An 18,628-nucleotide genomic window follows, 5' to 3' on the forward strand; every position below is an offset into this window, starting at 1 on the left:
CATTTGCCAAGATGCAGTTAATGTATTCACAAAATTGTGTTTATGTTCAGAATCACTAATTCTAATACACATTTAGTTTCACGAAACCTGAGTTCTAAAAGAGTCTCCTGTTACCCACTTTTTCCAGAAAAGGGATATGACACAAAGCTGTGCCAAATGCAGGCTCACAGGATATGGCGGTGTCCTCACACAGCACATACAAATAGAAGTTGGGAAGATGGAGACAGCCCTGCATCACAGGATGAAAATGGAGAAGGAGGCAGCCCCAACGCCCAATAATATTTGAAGTGGTGCAGCCAGAAGTCCTTTTCTTCCCCACAGGGATCATCTCTGATAGAAGAGATAGTCAGGTGAAGGAAAGGAAAAAGTTTTTTTCCCCCCTGAATGTTGTTTCCCTTCTCTTCTCTCATCTACATATTCTACACCTCCCTTCTTTCTTCTGCACCTTGCCACCCCTCTCCTGCCCAAATCACTTCTCCCTTCAATTCTTCCTTTAAATCCCATGTTATCCTATTTCTGTCATACTTTCATTTTGCCTTCCATAGAATTACATTTAGATTGGAAAAGACCCTTAAGATCATTGAGTCCAACTGTTAACCCAGGACTGCCAAGTCCACCACTAAACCATGTCCCTAAGTGCTGTGTCTACACATCTTTTAAATACCTTCAGGGATGGTGACTCCATCACTGCCCTGGGCAGTCTGTTCCAGATCTTGACAACCCTGTCAGTGAATAAATTCTTTCCTTATATCCAATCTAAACCTCCCCTGCTGCAACCATCCTGTTGTTCATTACTTGGCAAAAGAGACTGACGCACACCTGGGCACTCTGCCGGCTCATGTTCAGCTGCTGTCAACCAATACCCCCAGGTCCTCTTCCTCCAGGCTGCTTTCCAGCTGCTCATCCCCAAACCTGGAGCGCTACATGGGGTTGTCTTGACCCAAGTGCAGGGTCTGGCACTTTGCCTTGTTGAACCTTGTATCATTGCCCTCAGCCCATTGATCCAGCCTGCCCACATGCTTTTGCAGTCTTTCCAACTTGGTATGTCTAAGGCTGACTGAAGGTGCCCTTGATCTCCTCGTTCATAGAATTGACAAAGATTAGTATTAAACAGAACTGGCCCCAATTCTAAGCCCTGGGGAACAACACTGGTGACCAGCCACAAGCTGGATGTAACTCCATTCATCAACAATCCCTGTGCCCATCCATCCGGATGGCTTTCTACCCAGTGAAAAGCACACCTGGCCAAACCTTGAGCAGCCAGTTTCTCCAGAATGATGCCGGATGGACTGAAGTCCAGGTAGACACATTCACAGCCTTTCCTTCATCCATGAAGTGGGTTACTGAGGGGGGTGATCACTGCCCTGGTCCTGCTGGCCACATTATTTCTGATCCAGGCCAGGATGCCACTGGCCATCTTGGCCACCTCCTCTCCGACCCAGTGCTTTCAAATCCCTTAGGTTCACTTTCCAGAATAATTCCTCTACTTTCCAGAGGCTCCTTTTTCTAACCTGCCCCCCGGACACCCCCATCCCAGCACCCCCAACCGCAGCACGACGACGGTCAGCTTTAGAGCCGGCTGGCAGCGCGGCTGCCCCCGCACCAGCGGCCGGCTGAGAGGGGAGGGGAGGGGAGGGGAGGGGAGGGGAGGGGAAGGGGAAGGGAAGGGAAGGGAAGCACAGCAAGTGCCCGGGAGGCACCGCGGTCCCCTCTCCCCGGGGCAGCGGCGCCCAAGGCCGGGCGCGGCACAGCCCCCTCCCCGGCGGCCCCGCGCCTGCGCCCTCCCGCGGGGGTGACGCGGCGGCCGCGGCGCGGAGGCGGGACCGGCACGGAGGCGCGGTGTGAGTTCCTTCCCCCGCGGTGTAAGTGCCTTCCCCCCGCGGCGGAGGGACCGCGGCCCGGGCTGGGGGCGGGCGGCGCCGGGCCGCGGCTGTCCCCGCTCTGTGCCCCGCCCGCGGCCCGCGGGGTCGGCGAGCAGGAGGCGGCGGGGCAGCGGCTGCCTCTGGGGCGGGCGCCTTTTCCCCGGAGAGCACGAGGGATCCCTCCCCTGCGAGGCCCTGCTCTCGCCCCGCCGAGGCAGAGTAGGTCCCACAGCTCAGCCGAGGCTCCAGGCGGCGGGAGGGGCTCGGCGGTGTCCCCCAGGCCGCCGATTTGCGTGCGGGGCCCGCCCAGCTCCCGTCCCGGGGCGGGGGAGCGGCGCTGCCGGGCCTGCGGCGCTCGGACGGGGCGGCCGTGGAAGCTCAGGGCCAGCGCGGGCACACGAGCCCTGTCCCGGCGGGTGTCACAGCCCGGTTTTGGGGGTTCTCACAGCCCTGCCCTGGGGGGGTGTCACAGCACTGCCCCGGGTAGTGCCAGCCCGGCCCCAGGCGTTGTCACTCCTGCGATAGGGTGTGACTGTAATTACCAGTTCTGACGGTACAATAAAGACCTGCAGAAGGGCTGCATATTACAGGTTCCTACAAATCTCGAAAGTTACTTGTCCAGCTCACGCTTTTTTTAGCAGTGGCCATAAAGCGTGTCATCTCTGAGGGGTGGCCATAGGTTCCTCGTGGCTCTGTGGCAGCGTTTGGCTCCTGTGCAGCCCCAGCGTGAGTCAGAGCTGTGTGCTGAGCTCTCGGCTCAGAGACCTGAGCGATGTTTCATAACCTTGCTGCTGCTTCCATAAAAGTACAAATACGATGTGCAGTCCTCCCAGGCTCCTCACGGTTTGGGAGGAACTGAGAGCCGAAGGGTTTTTATCCTGTGGTTGCAGAAATGGGTGCAGTAAATGGGTGTTAGTGTTTGTATGTAACTGGGGCTGGGGCCTGCCAGCTTATGAATCCATTAGAATTTTTTTGTATTGCTAGTGGCATAAGGAACATATCCCAGGTTCCCAGTGATCTGATGTGTCTGGCATAGATAGCATAAGGAGGGAAGCACTTGAAAGCAGCGTAAGAGAGTTTTGGAAAGACTGTGGTAATGTCTGCAGTGTGCCAGATTTGAAACAATGGGAAAGATTGGGTTGTTTAAATTTATTTTGCCCCGACGTCATGCTTTATTAAAAGATTTACCTAGTTCTATGCCTGAATTAAAATTGACATGATACATCCTGTGCTCAATTCCTTTCTTCTTCTCCAAGTTAACTCTTATCTTGTTGAAACTGTTTAATGTGTGTTGAAGTATCAGTGAACAGTCTAGTCCTTAAATGCTATATAGTTAAACTGATTAGAGTCTTGAATTTGCTTGTACGTATTTATTTGAATCTGTAATATACCATTAAAAGTGATCTTTCCTGTTATTCATTAATAAAAAGGAAAGAGGAGGATAACAGGATAAATGCACAGTTCCCTTGGATCACAGTAGTTTGTATGCAGTTTTTTCTGCCCACAGAGCTATTCAGCAACCAAAATACTAAGCTGTTTTTTGTTTTGTTTTGGGTTTATTTTTATAACCTTATCGTAGCTTGTTATTTTTAGCACTAGTTTATCTTTTTAGAAGCTGTTTTTATGCAAAGCAAAATATATGTATTTTGGGGATGAGTGCATATTTTTTTCTGCTTCAGGAGCAAGATGAATTGGATTCTTTCAAGCTTACAGTTTGTCAAAAGTCAGAAAAGAAAAGGAAGGAAAAAAGCTTATGACAATTATATTATACGTTTTAAATATTTTTTTGTAATGATCTAATGCTCTTAGCATTTAATTACAAAATATTCTTGGGTAATGATAACTGGAGGATCAGAAGAAAACCAGCACTATTTTAGAGTTCAAATGTTTTTAGCTTTTGGGCAGGCTGTTAAAGAAGTATATTGTGGAGTTACTAAAATTTTGTAATTAAAATATATTTCCAAGCATTTAATGAAGGAAAAACTGGTTTCCTATGTTTCCTATGTGTCATCTGGGAAAATATCAGAACTAGTAATGACAGTGACAGCATATTGTAAGATATTTCTGACTTTCTCACATGGAACCTTAGATACATGTAGTGACTCTCATACATGCCTGTTCTTGATGTACAGGCCCAAGGATTGTGTTGTGTTAGATGGAAAGAGTGTTCTTCATTGGCGACTTGAGCTGTTTCGAAGATTTGTATGTGCGGAGGTAATACATTATTTATAGAAGTGGTTTAATGCTTGAAGTGTCTATGAAACTGGTGATGGTTTTATGTATTTATTTGCACCTAATGAGGCAGTGTTGTCAGGTCAAAGTGAAATGGCCAAATGTTGAACATAGAGCTTTGATCTGAAGTTAACTGAAAATATTACTGCAGTTACAATTATAGAAACTTAAAAGTTTTAGAAGTACATAGTAAAATCAGAAATGTGTGAACTTTATCAGTTATTTTAGCAATGTTTATTCAAATATTTATTATTACAATTTCTAATATGAAGTACTGTAATGTACTCAGAGGATTTACTGTTGTATTGAATGTACATATGTTTTAGTAGAATTCTTGTTTATATACCACTTTCTAAGATGTTTTCTGTTTTATTTAATATGATTTTCTGTCCTTTGCTATACACATTTCCTGAGATACTGGAACTATCTGTTGTTGTTTTCCTTTTTTATTTCCTTGAAATAGGAATTAAGATGGATGAAGTGTTTCATTGGCTGTAGGAGCAGCAGGATGCATAAGGTGGGTATGTTGAAAGATTACAGTTAATGTCCTTTTAGAGAACTTCAGTTTTTGATTCTGTGTCTATCGGAACACAAAGGTGGTTTTTGTCTTTGTGCTTGAATTGCCATTTGTTTGTTAATTTTAAATTCTTTAGCATCACTGAGGGTGTACTCCACTGCGTTTGTCCTCCAATGAAACTTGTTTTCAAAATTTCCGTATTAGTGGTTCAGCAGCAAGAAAAGATGTTTTGATCCTCATCTGCAATCAAGACATTGTCTTTATTTGCTTAGACTTAGTGCTTCATGTTGTCATTATAATTTGCTTAAAAGATCCAGAACATGCTTTTACTTAAAAAGATTTTTTAAACAAAAATTTAAAATGTGAACATATATTTTTACAGGACAAACATTGGCAAATAAAGAACAGTGATGCTTGAGTAATAGTTGAGCCCTTTCTCATGAAGTTTATTTACATATTCTTGTTATCAAAGTTGAATGAATTGCAGACTTTTTCACAATGTAACCATTAAAAAATAATACATAATATAGATTTTTTTTTTAATTTTAGAAATAAAAAATTGTGGGTTCTTTTATTTCATTCTTTCTTTTGCCAGTGAAATAAAGAGATTCTTACTGTCAGCTTAAAATGGCATTTGGAGAATGCTGTAGTCTTTATATTGTTTTTGCTTTGTATTACTGTTGGTCTTGTCACCTTTCATGAAAACACAGAACAGCTGGGTAGAAACCATGCTATTCTTCGTGTGATATTTCCTAATTAAACGTGTCTTTGACTTACTATGTTATAATACTGTATTTGCAGGTTTGAGTTGGTCCTTTATAAGCTGATTAAACATAGTGTAAGTAATAGTCAAGCATTACTTTTTTTAAAGGACTGATTTAATGGGTATTTATAGCGTAATTAAATGTTGTAGGAAGTGTTATCATGGTTTGTGTAGCAATATGTTGTAATCTGATAATTCTTCCTAATTAATATCAAGAATGTAATCAAAACACCATAAACCTAACTGTGGTAGAACTGTACTGTGTATTGAACAAGTGAATGAAAGTGCATAAATTAAGGAGAGACTATCCTTGGTTTGTCACTTGAGTCTTTTACCATTTTAGGAAAGAGTCCTTTCCTCACTAAAAGGCAAATTATTCCCTTTGTTGTTGTTTTTTCTTCCATCTTTTTGAAGGCCATGCAGTAATGAAAGCCTTGCCTGAAGAGAGACTGGCTGGTGTCCTGATACCAACAAGCTTAAGCAATCATAGAACTAGAACTGTATCTAGAACTGTTGTACAAGTGGAAAGGAAAGAATGTAATAAGTAGCTCCGTGCATCTTTCAGAATTGTGATGCCTTGTGGTCACTTTGTTTGTGGATAATTTTTTTTTTTTTTCCTGCAGAGTGCTGAGGGGTTTTTTTTGTGGGATCATATAAAGATTAAAGTGACTTTTAGAGGCTGATATAAGATATTAATTCGTGCATATGTGTAGTGTTGTTTCAGTCTGTGGCATAGCTCTTCATTGTTTTTCAGAAAATCTAAGCCCGGGATTGTTGGTTTAGAAAAAATATCATGTTTAATGCCAAGAAGTCATGTGATGAGGTGAGCTTTAAAGCAGCACTGTCTCAGCCTTGCTGAAGAGCCTCTGTCACAGCAAGTCACTGGGGAGGCGGGAGTGTTCTTTGGCTCACTTGGGTATTTGCCAGGAGGAGCAGGTGCAAAAGAGATGGAAAAAACAGCTTGGGAAATTTGTTTGATAGGTAAGGGAGTTGTGAGGGAAAGAAACTACTTCTGCCAGACTTACTGGGAGAATTTTTGCTCTTTGGTTGAGTTTGGGTTGCAGATCAGTCAGAGCAATGTGTCCCTACTCAGTATTCCTCATGAAGCACTATGGTACCAGTAAATGAACATTGAAATGTCTGTAGGAAGTATTTAATGTGACTCAAATGTATTGTAATATTAATGTGACTCAAAAGCAGAAACCAAACAACAACAACAAAAAAAAAAAACCTTAAAGGTGTGTTTTTTACTTTTCAATGCATTATTCAACTGTTGTAAGGGACAATTGCAAGGGGCTCTATCTGTTCTTCGAAGGATCTTTCCTGAAGGCCAACTCTCTGAAAATATCACAGTGACAAATTACAGCTTAGACCGTTGTAATTTTTGTTGTGCCTGTGCTTCTTTGCCACTTTGCTTTTCTTATAGATATATTTATGGTTATTTTGGATGAACCATAGAAAATAAGGATATTTGTGTTACTCATTTTTGTAGTTTTGAGCACGCTTCGGTCTTCTGTTGAATGATGCAGAACTTAATTTTGGTGGGTTTTTTGACCATCCTTGACTGGTTAGCCTCCCTAAGTGAGGTTATAGTCTGCCAATTGTTTGTGAGTACATGTAATCTCAGATTTATATCAGTCCCCCATCTCAAAGAAGTAGTGCTACATACACCAAAATATGAGCTGCTGACAATTCCTGCTTTTGGTCAACTCAATACAGGTGGAGCTGCTGGTGAAGAAATAAGGTAGATCCATGATTTTAGGAAGCAAGGCTGTAAAGTTGAAATATCCAACTTCAACTTCTAATTATATACATTGTCCTAAAGGTAAAACTATATGAACCCCCAAGATACTGTAAGAGAATCAGAAATGATCAGTCTGTGGAAACCTGCATAGTTCTGTGTGTAAGCATGACCAGGGTATGATGAATCAAGAACTAAGAAGTTACTGGCCTGCTAGTAAAATGTCCTAAATTAATAATATGGATGTTCAAGGGGTTGTATTGCTTTTGTCATCAACAGATTTTAAGGCTTTACTGAAGAAGGAACGTAAATTGGTATTGGATTTAGAAAGAAGGAACTGTTCTGTATTACAAGACTCAAACGGAGACCACCCAAATGCTTTCAGCTGCTTTTTGTTATTTTCACAAATAGTTTGTTCTTTTAGCAGAGTGTTTAAGAACAGAGAGTTGAATCAATCGCTCTACTATGTTTTTCCCTAAATGGCAATATTAAGTAAACTTTGCAATGCTGTTTGGCATCAAGAAAAAAAGTCTTAGGCTTTAGATTCTCTTGGTTTTTTTAGCTTCCAGAGAAAAGTAATTTCCAGAGAAAAGAAATAGGCTGTTGTGATTTCAAATCTTTCTATGCACCATGTTCTTGGAAACCTCTTTCTGGTTTTGGCTGGATATGTACATCCTAAGGGCCAATATAGTATCTGTTACATTTTATGGTACTTTAGTAAGTTGATTCAGAGATGTTATGTGATTTCTGTAGTTCTGGTAGAGTAAGCAGGATGCAGAATGTTCTTGTCTTCCATATATTGTGAGTTATCTTTTTTACAGTCTTAATTTTTCAAAGGGCGGGTCTGCTGTATTACTTTACTAACTTGCTCTTGTGCCAGACGTATTTGGTGCCTCATTGAATGCCTAAAGCTGAAAAGTCATGGTTAGTTACCTTTGCTTAGTGTGTGTTTATGTTCTCCTGTAAACCAGTGATTTTCTTTTTGGGAAGGTATATGTTTATGAGTGGCATATGACAATGATTTGCAGACTTTAATGGGCAAGATACAAAGAAGAAATTAAGCTGAAGAACAAAAAAGCAAAGACTGCCTGGCCCCAAATGATGTCTTGACTTTGTTTTTATAAAGAGAAATAGAGAAAAAAAATTGTTTACCCTTTGAAAGGCAGTGAATAGGGAGAAGGATAACACAAGTACACAGAATGATGAATGGTTTGAAAGAAGTAATTCAAAAGCTCTTGTTTTGTTGGCTCATGTTATAAGAGTAAGGGGACATTCTGTGAAATTAGGGTGCAAACTGAGAAAGACACTTGAGAAAGGATATATTTCTTAATAAATTGATAAGACAGTGAGTTCTGCGGTCTAGGGATAATTTTAATTTAGGAAAATTGTAAAAGAAATTGGATAAATTAGAGTGCAAGAATATTTACACAGGCTCAGATTACCTTTTCTCGTGAAAGAATATAATCCCTCATCTTTTTCTTAGTTGCAAGATTATTTCTATCATGATTTTTAATAAAGCTTATCTAAAAACTATATATTGATGGTGGGAATAAAGGAATTAAGTCTATCCCTAGTTTGTTTATGGGAGAAAAGGTTATGGTGTCTCACTAATTTGTTTTCTCTCTTTCCCTGTGTTAGGTTATATCCAGGTGAGATACCCACTAGGAACTATGTCTAGTTCCCTCGGTAATATCCACTGATTTACTTTGTTTTTGTGGTAGATGGGGGCATTGAAGAAGAGGTTTTGGGGATTAACATCAGGATCCTTGTTAACTTGGAAAGAACTTATATAGGGCAGCTGCTTTTGTGACTTGCCACTAGTGAGACACTGTTCTGTTCAGCTTTCATTTTTCTGTTCAGCTTTCATTTTTCTGTTGCCTGGGCTCACGCATTAGGTAGGTGTTCCTGCAGTCATTTAATCCAAATCAGTACACAAGTTTGCTCTGTACCTAGAGTGATGGAATATTTAGGGAGGGTGAGATGAGCTAACGCTGGCCTTCTGTGTCACCCAGCCAACTCCCAGCAAGTATGTAAAAAGTCATAAAAATAGCAGTGGGGGTATCTTAATTAAATGAGCATGCTTGTCGCTCTGCCAACCTTTTCTCTTGGCATGGTTCAGGTCCTAGAAACTGTTTGCTTTCAGTCTCTATCAAACTCAATTATAAAACTCTGTGATAAAAACATCAAAAGCAGTGTTCAGCAGGAAAAGACTACAGAATCAGCTTTTGCACATTCCCACTGAAATGTCCTTTTCTCTCCATTTAATGGAGGCTGCAGTTTTTACTTTTGGTGTGTTTAGCAGCAGATTGACTTAAATTTGTTGTATTTGGCTCTAGAGTAGCAAAGAGCAGATGTCAGGGAGGTGCCGTGACAGGAATAAAAAAGTTCAGAAGGCTTGTGGGAATTTGGGGGTGAGGGGGAAGTCTTCTTCCTAGTTTTTCCATGCTAGAATCCATATTATAACATTTAGAGCTGGCATTCAGTTCAAAACTTGCTGTACTGTAAGGGTTGCTGCACTGACGCAGACATTCTTTCCCACAGTTCAAATTATGGAAACAGAGTTTATTTATAAAATAAAATATGCCTGTGAAATTATAATTGATACCTTAATTATGGAGAACTTGCTTGAAAGATGGTAACTTAGCGAGCTGTGGGACATTTTCCTGGCTTAGAATAGCCACGATTTACACCGGAACGTTTTCTCTGTATGAATCTTAGAAATGGAATTCCCATGTCAGGGCAGAAAAACTTCAGTAACTGAGAGGTACTCTGTCAGGGATGATAAGCCTAAAATAATGGTCAACTTTTAAACATTATTTAGGCTTGGAACATCTCAAAAGTAAGCTGTGCTGTTTGGGGATTGTCACTATTTGAAAAATATACATTTAAGAGCCACCACTACATTATGCCAGTCTTTACGTAAGCAGGTGGGTGCCAGATGTATGTGGGATCCTGGCGAAATTTGTTACTTTGGATTATTTCTTTTCACTTTTGTAATGAGCAGAATGCTCCAAAAGTCAGTGGAGCCTTTTTTATTTTTATTTTTAAATCTTATCTTTGCTTTGATTAAGGGGCCATTTCTGAAACACCTGGTGTAGTTTGTTAGTTAGTAGAATGATTATCTTTCTGACATCTTCTTTTTCATTCATCATCTACTTGCACTACCAGAGTATATGTTGCCACAGTATAGTTTATAGAAATGTAAATATTTTGTAATTTACATCATATTTACATTTATGTAATTTTGATTGCATGTTGCTGTATTTGAAAATTGTACCGGTTATCATTTTCTGGGGAGATGGGATTTGAAACAGAGGGAATGTATGCTACTGTGCACTTCATAGGAATATAAAGTCTGACTTTTTTTTAAAGAAGCAATTAGTATAATGGTGTGAATTGACAAAAGCATCATATGTGCAAGGTACGTAATGTACGTGCTTTGTTCTTCTCTTACAAAGTAGGAGTGGAGTGTGCTATTCAGATTTGAGAAAAAAATCTTCCATCTCTTGTGCTAATGAACAGTGTAAAGGCACTGCTAAAAGAAAACAGAACAAACTAGCTTCCCTGTTGGCTGAAGCATGTTGAGTTCTTGGTTAGGTAGCTAATTTCAGTGACTTTAAAGTGACAAGACTGGAAATAATTGTGGCTAGAGCTGCTCCAAGAGGACTGAGTGAAACCTTTTTGATTTCCTAAATGTAAAGGAAGCCAGGTTTGATCAACAGCTGCTGGGAGGGTTATTCAGACAATGAATTAGTCCAATCCAGTGCAGGTTTTCTACCTCTGACCAATTTAGGGCTTCTTCTTCTGCTTAAGGTGAGATGCTGAAACTGTGAGACAGAGAATAACCATGCTTGCTTTCTTGGAGGATATTTACAAAGAAGAATTTCAGGTTTTCTTTAGTGACCTCCCTCTCTCCAGTACTTGCCTGTGGCAAGTTACCTGATAATTCAGTCTTTGGCAATTATCTTTAGAAAGCTGCTCTGTATTGGTAAGGAGAAAATATTTAGTGTATATCCTTGCAGCGAGGAAGACACTGGGTGGGAATATTAACACACATGTTAAATGTTAAGACTGACTGTAGATTTCCCCAAAAGAGGAAGTTTTAAATTTCTCTTGAATTCTAGTCACACAGTCAAATAACTGTACTTAGAAGCTTAATAATTTTCAAAGCTAGTATCTTTGGAATTTATTTTTTTCATTATAAAGTGGTTTCACAGGCCCAGAATGATATTTTTTACTTTCAGTTTTTTAAAGCTATTAAATTTCTTTCTGGAAATAAGGTGAATGCTAGTAACCTCTCAATTAAGAAACCTTACTCGTATTGGTATGCTAGAATCCTGGAATACCCCGAGTTGAAAGGAACCCACAAGGATAATTGAGTTCAAATCCTACTGATTTTCAGATTTAAATTCTAAAGAGGTTTTGCAAAGAGCAGATGTGGTCAGGTAGAAAGTGTTGATTTGCAAAGGAATCCTGTGTTAGCAGTGCACAATGTTGTGAGCCACAGCGCTGCTTCAGGGCTCAGCAGATGAATCAGTTACTAATTCATGTATTGAATGGCATAAACAGTTTCTGAGATGTTACCTGCACTTGGGAGGTACAGGAAACACTTCCCAGTTACTGTAACCACCTGTTCAGCTGCATGGTCATAGTCCTTGTAGTGAGCTCTTAGCTTCTAGCAGACTTGAGTCAGTTCTCTTGCTGAAAAAAGACTGTGGTTTTAAGCACATTGAATTGAAAAAGCCATAGCAGTATCCTTGGAGTATTCATGCTTTACATGTACAAGTCCTTTGAAGACAGAATATCTTGCAGCAATATTAAAATATTTTTCTGACCAATCAGCAAACACTGTTATATGCTGTGAGTAGATTTGTATTGCGTTTATAGCCATCAAAAATTTAGTGGCTCGTCTGCTGTTGTGGGTTTTTTTGACCAACATCTTGTATGGATATTGTACTGCTGAATCTTTAATCTCCTGTGGAGACAGACAAATTTAGGAGAAGTGACTTTAATCTTTGAAGAACCTGTATTGACTGGGAGAGTTAGTTTAGTTTGTTTTTGCAAGTCACCAACCCTTAGAAGGGGGATTAAGTTTAGTGCAGGAGAAAATGGAACCTTCCTGTTGTCTCCAGAACAAGGTCATGGTGCTTGTCTCTTTTCAGCCTCCGTCTCAGTAAAATAATAGAAAATGTAATTGTTTCAAGTTTCAGTTTTATCTCCTGAAGAATGAGAGTTACAGTTACTTGTGCAGGCCATAATGTCAGCAATGCCTTTTTGGCCGTTTTGGTTGTTACTTCTTTACCACACCATAGCTGCCCTGTTTGCATGCCTGTGCTCGAAATTCTCATGTCCTGATTTTGTATTTTCCTTTTCTCCCCCTCAATTTTATTTATTTAGAGGTTCCAGTGAGCAGGTAGCTGAGTAAACTTCAGTCATGCAGGAGCTGCTTACGCATGTGGCTTTAGCGATGGCAAAGGCCCGCTCACTGTAGATGTGAGGGCAAGGAAAAGGAAACAAAACAGAATCCAACAGAAGAGATGAGAATAGGAAGACACTGGTAGTAAAGGAGGGCAGAGGGAAAGACCTGAGTGACAAGGTGGAAGAAAAGAAGCTAAAGTGCTAGTATGGTCTGCTGGTTTTGGCAATGCAATATGTGATGATGCTGTTCTGATTTGTAATTTTAAGAACAACTAAAGAAGCATGGTGCTTAAATAAGATAATTTACTGACTTTTAATTGTAAAAGTATCTATCTCATTTTTCAGTAGATCAAACATACACCAATTTTTAGGGGAGCTTATTTTTGTTTAATGAGAGTATATTCGTGGTATTTTTCATCAGTAAATTAATAAAAACACTAGTGCTTGGTTTCATTATTGCTCGTCTCTTGTCTGATTGGGGTTATGTGCAGCATTGTGTCTTGGTAGATACAAAGGAATACAGTTTTCCTTAGTGAGGAGCTTAAAAAACGTTGCATGTATTACCAAAATGGTTCCCAGTTCTGTGTGAGGAGCATGTGTATGTGATCACTGTTCACTTTGCAAAATGGCACTTGAAGGCTTTGGAACTAGATTGAAGTCCAGTCAGATTACTCAAATTCCTCCATGTCCCTAGAGAACAGAAATTGCTTCACCAGCAAATACATAGGGTAGCTTGAGCCCATTCTGCTGAGCTATGGGGTTTATTTCAGAATTTGGGAGATTCATTGTTGTGGAATAGGTAACTGAGAGAGTTAGCATTCTTGCTTGAATAATGTACTATATATTTTGGAAGGATGTTTCCTGTGATTAAACGAGAACAAGATGTTTGACCATCTTCTGGAGAGGAGACACTGGTCAACATAAAGTTAAAAAGTCTGGAAGAAACAACTGACCATTCTTGGGTGGCGTTTGCAACTTTTTGATGTTTCTTCTGGGCTTTAATTATACTGCATATACATGGCAAGAAGAAAGACCAGAGTTTTTTTTCTTTTTGTGGAGGTGTAGCTTTATCACATCGTTGGAAATTTATAGCTAGTAATATGTAGTGTTTTTTCCATTCCTGCATTTTGCAATTGGTTTGTACAGCCTCATAGTTTGGCAGCTGAGAGCTTACTTTTTCATGATTTTTTTTGGCATGAAAGGGTTACTGTTCACATTTCCTGTGTAATTCCTTCTGATCTTTCTGGGCTGTAATTACTTTCTTGATGTTAAACATTCCCAGGCTCCTATAACCTTCTAGCCTGCCTGCACTGGCCAAGTTTGTCCCAGGTGATCATGTGGGCGAACCTCCTGTTTTTAAGGATAAAAATCTCTCCTTCCTGTGTAAGATAGGCTACATACTCATTCCTTTGCTGTGCAATCCCAAGAGAGATCTTTTAAAAAATAATAATAAGGTAACACATCACTCTTTTAGAGTCAGCTTTAGCAGCCAAATAGATGACAAATCAAGTGTGTGGGTTTAGAATTTGCTGAATCTTGGTTAAATGACTGTGAGTTCACATGAAAGATTATTTTTTCTTAATACATTTGGAAAATAGGTTATGATATAAAAAAGACAGATTTTGACTGTAGCTTCTTACTTTTGACCATGTAATTGGCAAATCTTTTTAAGCTTGTTTGAATGTGGAACTACTTAGCTGAGCCTTCAGGATTCTTTTTTCTTTTAAATATCTAAAAAAAAAAAAAAGAGAAAGGATCTTACTCAAGTCTGTCTTTCCCACGTAGTTCAGTTATCCTGTATTTCTTCTGATTTTCAGTTTTGGGATATAAACAGTAAGCCCAAGGTATTATTTTGTTTTTAAATAGAAGTGACTGTATACTACTGAAAAATGTTGACTTCAGAGGTGTGGGAACTGAAGTGTTCTGTTATGCAAGGGCACTGAAAGGTGCTGTGTGTCACTGCTCAGCTGCTCTTCAGCTTTCATGTGGAGGAGACACCTGTAAGGACGCGAGTGAAGTTTGTTTTCCGTGACCTTTATGCCGTTTTTTTCGCAGTGTCAAGAAAGATGCAAGATTGTGATGGCAGGTTTTTTTAGGGTGTGAGGAGTTGTAATGCTCTGATACATTGACATTGGTGGGTGTAGTTTTGATTCTGACAATGTCAGAAGAAGTAGTTGGAGGTTCTGTGTACTACTGGGTCAAGAAGTAGCCCAGATTTTGATTCTTCATTCAAGAGCAATCTCATATTATTATCCTGTTATAGATAGTTATTGTGGTCATAATCCTAGTCTTATTACCTTGTGCATTTAATTGGCTGCTTTGTGAAATTCTCAGGCTGCAAGTAATTCTATTTTGTTCAGCTAGGTTATTGTACTTGCAACACCAATACTCAGAAGTCTTCCCAGTAAATGACTGGCTGAAGTCTTGTGAATGCATAACTTTGAGCTCAGTGAGCTTATACAGTTATACCTGGAAGAAAACAGATTGTAGGTAATAAACTGTAACAGTTTGAGCCCTTTTCTTAGTTTAATTCTCACGCATACCAATGCCTGTACTTTACTATATAAATAGAAGTTAGAGCAGTTGGTGTGGCTGTTGTTAACTGTGCTGCTATACTAGTGAAGGATAGGAAGAATATATTTTAATGAAAATGTCTTTTTAATCTTTTCAGGAAGCATTCTCAAATTTGATGGCTTAGTTATAATTGGAATGCAGTCAGTATGCTGCCCAGTTCTTAATTGCATACTCCATCATGTAATTGGGAACATGGCTATCAGATATGCCTATTTTTGTTTTTGGACCCAGGTGTTCTTATTAGAATATTCAACGCACAAAAGTCCAGTCCTGGCATAAAGTATCATTTGAAAAAAAACCATGAAGCACCAAGTCAGTATAACTGGACAGAAGAAGATACTGCTGATAATCTGAATTAGACTGTTCCTTAGTCATTGTATTGTGACCTGCATGTGATCTCCAGGTATCTGAGATTTTGTAGGAAACTTCATATGAAGAGAGTTTACCTGAGCACATCCACTTGGGTATGTGTTTGAATGTGTTGCAAGCATGATAGGCTTCTTGTGCAACAAATTGCAGCAGGGTGGTGCTTTGGGTAAAGCTTTTTTTTCAGAACCACTTACTTTTGACTTTTTGTTAATGAAACACTGATGAATTTAGACTTAGTTGAGAGGAAAACTGTATTGAAGCCTGTTTTCCATCTAATAGAATTTATAGATCATCTTGCCTTTTTCTTTACCTGTTTAATTTTGCTTCTGCTCAATTGAAGACAGAGAAGAATTACATGTTATATTGTAATTAAAGGTAACCTGTTTTGAATTTACTTCGTAAAATGCTTAGAATGCAACTGACCAGACTTTCCATTATAAATTTCACCTTTGCAGTGGAAAGTACCCTGAGTGGTAATGAATTTTCTTTTATGAAAAATCTGTGGTTTCAGGGTCTATGTGAATTGCCTCTTGCTTTTTGTGTAGAAATCATGTTACAGGATGTAAGCTGGTTCTGTTGATCTTGTGTATGTGCAGGTTGATCTTCCAATGCCTTAACTTAAAACTCTTCTGGACTTAGGTGTCTCTATTATACTAGAGGCAAGGTGATGCATGTAGCTGTGATGCAGGAAAGAACTTGACCTAACCTTAATGCAGAGAAAGAAGCTGTTCACTTTTAACAAACTGCTATAGAAGTAAGGAATAATTTGAATTAGGTGAGCTTTTAAGCTTTCAGACAATGTAGTCAACTGTATTTTTGTATTCAGAGTTGCACAAGTTTTCTTTTAGAGAAAATGTGTAAATTACTGTTGTGACAAAAGGCACAAATATGTCTAGGGTTTGATACTAATTAATTCATTTCACTTATCTAAGGAAAGATTAAGTGCCTCAGTTTAAAACTAGCTATAAAAAGTAACATGTAAACAAATTTAACACATCCGGTGTAATAGCACATTTCGTAGAACTGCAGGCACTTTGTATTTAAATGCAGTGGTTTCCCACTTTCAGTGTTCACAAACTGTTTAGTTACAGAGCACCTCTTGACTTGATTTTTAAGTACAGTTTTTATCTCCATGGCTTTCTTGAGTTACTTGAACTGTAGATAACAGAGTCTTAAGTACTGCTAAAATGTTGATTAGCACTCTGATAGAGTTATTTTGTTTGCCACTGGTGTGCAAAAAGAGTCACAGAATAACAGAATATCCTAAGTTGGAAGGGACACACAAGGATCATCGAAGTCCAAATCCTGGTCCTGCGGAGGGCAACCCCAAGAATCACACCATGTGCCTGAGAGCGTTGTCCAAACACTTCTTGAGCTCTGTCAGGCTTAGTGCTGTGACCCCTTCCCTGGGGAGCCTATTGCAGTGCCCAACCACCATCTGGGTGAAGAATTTTTTCCTAATACCCAGCCTAAATCTCCTCTGACACAGCTTCAGACCATTGCCTTGGGTCCTATCACTGATCACCACACAGAAGAGATCAGTGCCTTCCCTCCACTTCCCCCTGTGAGGAAGCTGCAGATTTCAATGAGGTTTCCCTTTGATCTTCTCCAGGCTGAAAAAGCCAAGTGCCCTCAGCCGCTCCTCAAACGCTTCATCTCTAGGCCCTTCACTTAGTTGCCCTCCTTTGGACACTCTCTAGTAGCTTTATATCCTTCTTATGTTGTGGTGCCCAAAACTGCACACAATATCCAAGGTGAGGCCACCCCAGTGCGGAGCAGAGCGGGATAATCCCCTCCCTCCACCAACTGGCGATACTTTGCCTGATGCCCCCTCAACACGGTTGGCCCTCCTGGCTGCCACAGCACTGCTGTCTCCTATTCCGCTTGCCATTGACTAGGACCCTCAGGCCTCTTTCCACAGGGCTTCTCTCCAGCATCTCTTTCCCCAGTCTGTGCATGCATGCAGGGTTGCCCCACTGTGTTTGTTAAATTTCACCATTTTAGTTGGGTGTTGGCCCAGCCCTCTAGTTTTGATCTCTCTTGGCCTTTGAGGGAATCAATAGCTCCTCCCAGTTTAGTGTCATCAGTAAATTTACTTAATATACCTTTGAGTCCTGCACCCAGGTAATTTGTTAAGATGTTGAATGATTGACTCTCTGAGTTTTCTTGGATTTGTCCTAGTTCAGAAGATGTCATGTATCCACTTACATGAGAGTTCCACAGCTTCAGAATATGACTTCAAAATAGATTTGTGTTGCACATCAGCTACATTTCATCTTTGGTTCTTTGCATTTAAACACACATTACACACATATATATTTATGTGTAAATATCTTAACCCTGATGTTTTTCTATGATGTTTTTCTATAGCCTTCACTCTTAGATAAGTACTACGCGTGCATAAGATCTTTAAATTATGGCATTCCTTTGTACCCTGACTGGATACATACTGCATTTTAATTCCTGTGTGTTTAGTAATGCTCTCATTAATTTTATAATATCTTTAGTATTTTCATTCCTAGAGATCTATATTGATGCTTTAAGGAGGATGAGAGGTGAAACATGGAGAAGAGATCCCCGTGACAAGAGAGGAGAAGGTGTGAGTATATGGTGGTAGCAAAGTAAGACGTTTTAGAAGTCAGTATTATCAAAGTTAATTTGAATCATCATTTATTTTGAAAGGTTAATTATTTAACAGACACAGATGTTGGAAAGGAAAACTAGTAAATTGGAAAAGGATGTGCCAAAAGGAATGTGCTCTTGTGGGTATGCATTATGGAATCAGAAAAATTTATTTTGGAAGGGACTACTGGAGCCATGGGCTCAAATGCCCGGCTCAGAACAGGGATACCTTCGTATTTAGGGGAGGTTGTCCAAGGTCTTATCTAGTTGAGTCTTGTTTATAAATGAGTACTACGCAGTCTCTGGAAGCCCTTTTTGGGTGTTTCATTGCTTTCACTGGAAACTTTTTTTTCTAATGTCTAGATTTCTCACATGACAACTTGCTTGTAGCCTTCTGTCCTTCTCTTATGCGGCCTGAAGGGTGGTCTGGCATTTCACATCCCTTGATAGTAGTTATTCCAAGTGATCTTTAGTTCGCTAATGCTGTGTACATGACCCCAGGCAATGTTTCTGTAATCTTCCTGTTTGCT

General features: G+C 39.9%; 1 protein-coding gene across 7 annotated transcripts in view; it reads left to right on the forward strand.

The window, feature by feature from the left end:
- Positions 1-1,765: 1,765 nt before the first annotated feature.
- The window catches only part of ZNF438 (zinc finger protein 438), a 50,981-nt gene continuing 34,118 nt past the window's right edge, over positions 1,766-18,628 (forward strand). For 4 of the 7 annotated variants that reach the window (XM_027890175.1, XM_027890179.1, XM_027890173.1 and 1 more), the window contains exons 1-3: positions 1,766-1,841; positions 3,995-4,076; positions 4,558-4,615. The gene's annotated coding sequence lies outside the window, so the exon portion shown is untranslated. Of the gene's footprint in view, positions 1,842-3,994; positions 4,077-4,557; positions 4,616-5,412; positions 5,450-18,628 lie in introns of all 7 variants that reach the window. The other 3 variants (XM_027890176.1, XM_027890174.1, XM_027890178.1) reach the window with 1 other exon arrangement.

The sequence above is a fragment of the Empidonax traillii genome, unplaced genomic scaffold (assembly GCF_003031625.1).
Source record: "Empidonax traillii isolate 1590-97213 ecotype Southwest subspecies unplaced genomic scaffold, ASM303162v1 scaffold280:size897971, whole genome shotgun sequence".
Lineage (NCBI taxonomy): Eukaryota > Metazoa > Chordata > Aves > Passeriformes > Tyrannidae > Empidonax > Empidonax traillii.